Below are 6,829 nucleotides of genomic sequence, written 5' to 3' on the forward strand. Positions count from 1 at the left end.
GCGTTTAGAAGTGCCAGTGAACAACTAAAAATATGTGAAGATTAAACTGTGTGTCAAATGATGTTCCCCCTGGAAAATGTGTCAGAGAAGCATGTTGTAGGTTCTAAAAGAAAAGTGGTGGTGATAAAGTGAAGGACATACTGAGGTATCTAAAGCTTGGTTTTTGCGTGCATTACCTTATATAACATGGCTGTAGTGGTTGTCGGACGATTCAGCCAAGAGCCAGATGTAGTTGTCACAACACAACGTAAACCATCAAAGAAATGCCAACAGAATGCTCGTGAACAGTTTATTAGTATTTTGAAATTATTTTCACTGGTGTAAGACCTGGGTTAAAACAGCATTTGTTTTCGTTCAAATACTTTAAGTGTTTGAGAGTGCCTAGAGTGCAAGATGGCTCAACAAGCACAGATGAAGAATTTCAAAGAACTGTCATGAAAATTCTAACCAGAAAGGAAGATAGACTGTAGATTCTTCAAACAACAACCTTTTATTATAAGAATTGCAATTCCGGAGCAGTTAGCAGTCACTCAAAAGGTGCAGAGTTAAGAGCCCAATGAACAAGAGTTGGGTCTCAGCTTTTATAACCTTTGTCTACATGGCAGTTTAACAGGTGTGTGAGATCATGATGGGAACATAACGATCAAACAAGTGATAATGTCAGTTGTGTTACTCCTTTCTGCTGATAGAATTGTCACTGCTGCTCAAGCTAGCCCCTGTTCTCTTCATATCTCCACACAGCTGTGCGCTTGAAACATACAAAAAGAACAGGATGGATCAAAAACTGGTCACTCTCAGACAGCCCTTTGTCTTTGGCCGCATGACTAAGTTACTCAGAAACAAGAGAGGAAAAACACTGGCTTCTTCTTACATGAGAGAAACAGACAGTGGACATGTACAGGTTTAAAGCTCATTCAGTGCATGAGCATAACAGAGTTTGTATTTGTTCCACCATATTCCTCCCCTTTGAGACTAATCTCAACCTAATATAAAATTACAAATAAGCATGTAAGTAATAATTAATAATGTAAGAGTGGTTGTACATCATTGTCAGGAAGCCAGGCTCTACAATAGCCTGTCATTCCTGTGAGTGTTAACATACAGTCAAAGGTTTGGACACACCAACTCATGCCAAGAGTGTGCAAATCTGTCATCATGGCAAAGGATGGCGACTTTAAAATCTCAACTATAAAATATATTTAGATTTTTTCAACACTTTTTTGGTTACTACATGATTCCATATGTGTTGTTTCATATTTTTGATGGCTTCACTATTATTCTACGATGTAGAAAACAGTACATTTAAAGAAAAGACCTTGAAAGTCCGTATGTTGTTTTGTAACTGGCTGTGGTACAGATAGAATTGCAGCCAAATGTTCTCGACCTAATTCTCTACCTTTTGATGTAATATCATGTCCTAGATACTTAACGGATTGAGACACAAGCTGCAGATTTTTCTTAGAAACTTTGTGGCCAGTTTCAGAACACAGTAACAGGTCGTCGACATACTGTATTAACATACTCCCAGCAGGGGTATGAAACCCTCTAAATCTAAAATGGTCCAAGCCCAACGCTTGTTTAAAAATGTAAACGCGAATCAGAGCTGTGATTCTGGAGCGACGGGAATGCTAAAGAAAGCATTAGCCATATCAACAACTAAAAACCATTTACCAAACGCCGGCACGGCAGATAGTACTGTAACAGGGTTTGACACAACAGGTGCCCTTGCTCGAACAGCATCATTTTAACTGGTCCAAGATCTTAAATAAAACGGCAATCACCCGAGGATTTCCGGACGGGAAGGAGGGGGGTATTACAGTGAGTGTCTGGACAAGGCACAATATCGCTTTCTACCAATAAAGCATGAACAGGGGTCATTTCCCCGCAATGTCTCCTAACTCAGAGGATACTGGGCTCGGCCGTGTCTGTGTGCTCTCAGGTGTGACGTTAGCGGTTCCACCCTCCTTATTTGCCCAATGTCAAACTTATCTTTAGCCCACAGAGAGTCTGGGAGACCAGCCAACAAGGGTGATTCAGTCTCAAAATAAACCACCTGTTTAGTTGCTTTCACATCAAGGCCATGGACACCTCGTTGAGCAGGTGCATTCCAAAAGAATGGCACACATAATGTACAGTGCCTTCAGAAAGTATTCAGACCCTGTGACTTTTTCCACATTTTGTTACGTTACAGCCTTATTGTATAATTGATGAAATCAAATAAAACAACTCAGCAATCTACAGACAATATCCCATAATGACAAAGTGAAAACAGGTTTCTAGAAAGTTTTGCAAATGTTTTAAAAATAAAAAACAGAAATACTTTATTTACATAAGTATTCAGACCCTTTGCTTTGAGATTCGAAATTGAGTTTCCATTGATCATCCTTGAAATGTTGCTACAACTTGATTGGAGTCCACCTGTGGTGAATATAATTGATTGAACACGATTTGGAAAGGCACACACATGTCTATATCAGGTTTTACAGTTGACAGTGCATGTCAGAGCAAAGAATCAAGCCATGAGTTTGAAGAAATTGTCTGTAGAGCTCTGAGACAAGATTGTGTCGATGCACAGATCTGGGGAAGGGTACCAAAAAATGCCTGCAGCATTAAAGGTCCCCAAGAACACAGTGGCCTCCTTCATTTTTAAATGGAAGAAGTTTGTAACCTCCAAGACTCTTCCTAGAGCTGACCGCTTGGCCAAACAGCAATCAGGGGAGAAGGGTATTGGTCAGGGAAGTGACCAAGAACCAGATGGTCACTCTGAAAAGCTCCAGAGTTCCTATGTGGAGATAGGAGAACCTTCCAGAAGGACAACCTTCTCTGCAGCACTCCACCAATCAGGCCTTTATGGCAGAGTTGCCAAAAGGAAGCCACTTCTAAGTAGAAGGCACATGACAGCCCGCGTGGAGTTTGCCAAAAGGCACCTAAAGACTCTCAGACCATGAGAAACAAGATTCTCTGTTCTGATGAAACCAAGATGTAACTCTTTTTGCCTGAATTCCAAAGTCACATCTGGAGAAAACCTGGCACCATCCCTATGGCGAAGCATGGTGGTGGCAGCATCATGCTGTGGAGATGATTTTCCAGTGGCATGGACTGGGAGACTAGTCAGGATCGAGGAAAAGATTAATGGAGCAAAGTAGTGAGATCCTTGATGAAAACCTGCTCCAGAGCGCTCAGGACCTCCGACTGGGGCAAAGGTTCACCTTCCAACAGGACAACGACCCTAAGCACACAGCCAAGACAACGCAGGAGTCGCTTCGTGACAAGTCTCTTACCATTTTCCCCAATTGTTTACACACTAAAACTGGCTCATGAGGCACAATGACCCAGATCTGCAATACTACTGGCACGTTTTGCTTTTCACTCAGATGGCAATTCTATAACAAACATTTGGCAAAACAAACAATTCTCTTTGGCACAACCTTCACAACTAAAATATATTGTCTTTAGATGAAAAGCAACACTGTTCAACAAGCTAAACTCAATTACCAATTGATCACTTTCTCTCTACACGTGCAAACACTAATGGCAGAAATGTTCACTTTGCAATCAGACCTTTGGTATGGATCAAAAGGCCACATGAGAATACTCTTATGTTTGGAGAACAATGGAAGCAAACTTGGCAGAGAGAGGTGGAGGTAGAACAAGCAGAGTAATCTCTGATGAAATTTGGGCGACTATGGTGGACCATGTGGTCAACCATGGTTTGACCTTGAGAGGCTGGGCAAAGAGTGCTGCCCAATCTGAGCCGCTTCACCGTAGCACCCATCATCTGGACATTCCAAAATCAAAATAGGTATTATAGCAAGCTCAAGGGTGTGGGGTTTCCACATCTCCAAGTTCAATAACAAAACATGCAGTAGCACAACTAGAACGCAAATGGGTAGTTTATTAGGGATTTTTGTACACATGGAGAAAAAGGGAGAATTCATCAATTACTTCACAGTCCACAAGCTGTTCTTATTGTCCGTTCCTTCCTCCAGGAGTAATCCTAAAACTCAGGTCCTCCGCCAATCTGGTTGGGGGGTAATCCAACAGTCCAGGTCACAACAGGTAATCTCACATATATTATTCTTTCTTCCACTCTTTATAACACACATTGCTTTCTCCTTACTCTGCCCCTTTGTGCAGGCTGCTTCCTCCTTTAACTTCATGCATTCCCTGGCTTAACGATCCACAGCCTCGCCTCGTCGGGTCAGGAAGTCCATATAAGGCTCAGGGGTGGAGCCAGCGGACTGCAAGTTATCTCCCCTCAATAACCACCCTCCTCACCTCTCCCTGCCGTCTGCCACATTATGTACTGCAGACATTGGACCTATCTACTACTTTTACTACTTTACAGTAGTACAACATCAAGCACAGTAAAACTGTAGATTCCAATACATACATTAAGGAGAAAAAAAGTAAATGTTTTAAGTATTACTGTATGTATGAAATTGGGAGCTATACTACTTTGTAACATGTTTATTTTGTATACTTTATTACTGTAGTGTTTACTCTACTGCATGCTATTTAGTTTTTGTAGAACTGAAAGACGTCCACCATGTACGTGGTGGTAGAAAGCGTCTATTTACAGACGAACAGGAGGCTGCCATTGTGCAAATGGTAGTTGAAAATAATGCCATAAGACTGTGGGAAATCCAACAACAGATTATTGAACACTCTACCATAACATCAGAGCGAGTTTATCAACCATAGCCAGCATCCTTAAGAAACACCAACTCCGGATGAAGCAAATCTACAGAGTGCCATTTGAATGGATTTCCCAAAGAGTGAAAGATAAATGGTAAGAATATGTGCAAGTAAGCAATGTAGTAGTATTACATTTTTTAAACATTAGAGACTCATTGATGTTGCCAGTGAACCTAACTGTATAGCAATTACAGTATTTACAGTTATTTCAGAGAATAATGGAGTTGGATGCAAGTCCTATCCCCCAGGAACTCATATTCATAGATGAGGCTGGATTCAACTTAGCAAAGACAAGGAGGAGAGGAAGGAACATCATTGGTCAATGCACCATCAATGATGTACCTGGCCAGCGTGGGGGAAATGTCACCATATGCGCAGTTATGAGCCACGATGGGGTCCCCCACTGCCATGTCACCCTTGGACCATACAACACATCTCCTTAATTTCCTGAACACCTTACATGACAATCTTTTTCAGCCAGAGCAGAAAGGGCCAGGCGATCCTGAGCAGCAAATGTATGTTCTAATTTGGGACAACGTGAGTTTCCATTGGGCTGCTCAGGTCCACAACTGCTTCCATGACCAAACAACAGATATGACAGATTTTCTTTTCGCAATTTAGTATTTGTTTCTTGACTTATGATTTAGATTTTACTGTATTTTGATAGTTTCTTTATCTATTCTGTACAATCTAACCTACAGTACAGTAGTACAAATAGGCCTATTTTCTTTCCTTTGCATATGTAAAATATATTTACTGTATGTTTGCATTTTTACTGTATGTTTGCTTACAGTATGCTGTTTGACATTATTGAGTCATGTTGAAATATAAAACTTACATTTTTGTAAGTGTTAGTGTGTATTTCTCCTTTGTCAAGATAATCCATCCACCTGACAGGTGTGGCATATCAAGTAGCTGATTAAACGGCATCATCATTACACAGGTGCACCTTGTGCTGTGGAAAATAAAAGGCCACTCTAAAATGTGCAGTTTTGTCACACAACACAGTGCCACGGATGTCTCAAGTTTTGAGGGAGCTTGCAATGGGCCTGCTGACAGCAGGAATGTCCACCAGGGCTGTTACCAGATAATTCAAGGCTAACTTCTCTACCATAAGCTGCTTTCAACATAGTTTTAGAGAGTTTGGCAGTACGTCCAACTGGCCTCACAACTGCACGTGTATTGTGTCATGTGGGCGAGAGGTTTGCTGATACCAATGTTGTGAATAGAGTGCCCCATGGTGGCGGTGGGGTTATGTTATGGGCAAGCATAAGCTATGGACAATGAACACAATTGTATTTTATTGATGGCAATTTGAATGCAGAGATACTGTGACCGGGACCTGAAGCCCATTGTTGTGCCATTAATCCGCTGCCATTACCTCATGATAATGATCGGGCCCCATGTCGCAAAGATTGGTACACAATTCCTGGAAGCTTGAAAATGTCCCAGTTCTTCCGTGGCCTGCATACTTACCAGACTTGTCACCCATTGAGCATATTTGGGATGCTCTCAATCGACGTGTATGACAGAGTGTTCCAGTTCCCATCAATATCCAGTAAGTTCGCACAGCCATTGAAGAGGCCACAATCAATTCTATGCAAAGGAGATGTGTCACGCACATGGTGGTCACACCAGATACTGACTGGTTTTCTGATCCATTCCTTTTTTATAGAGGCATCTGTGACCAACAGATGCATATCTGTATTCCCAGTCATGTGAAATCCAAAGATTATGGTGTAATGAATTCATTTCCATTGACTGATTTCCTTATATGAACTGTAACTCAGTAAAATCGTAGAAATTGTTATACAGCAGGGAGAACAAGTATTTGATACACTGCCGATTTTGCAGGTTTTCCTACTTACAAAGCATGTAGAGGTCTGTAATTTGCCATATACTATTTTTTAATAGTTTCACAAATTAATTTTAATTAACTTAATCATTATGACACACCCCACACTAATGTCATTGGTTACACTAATTGCACTGTGGTTCTACATAACCTGGTTCAAGTAACCTGGTTCATGACATTACCCTGAAGAAGGCACAGTGATGCCGAAACGTTGTTAAATACCCATTAAATTGCTGGGAGATTACACATGGAGTGTGCGACGTTCTTTATTTTGAT

This window comes from Oncorhynchus gorbuscha, linkage group LG16 (assembly GCF_021184085.1).
Source record: "Oncorhynchus gorbuscha isolate QuinsamMale2020 ecotype Even-year linkage group LG16, OgorEven_v1.0, whole genome shotgun sequence".
In the NCBI taxonomy this organism is placed as follows: Eukaryota; Metazoa; Chordata; class Actinopteri; order Salmoniformes; family Salmonidae; genus Oncorhynchus; species Oncorhynchus gorbuscha.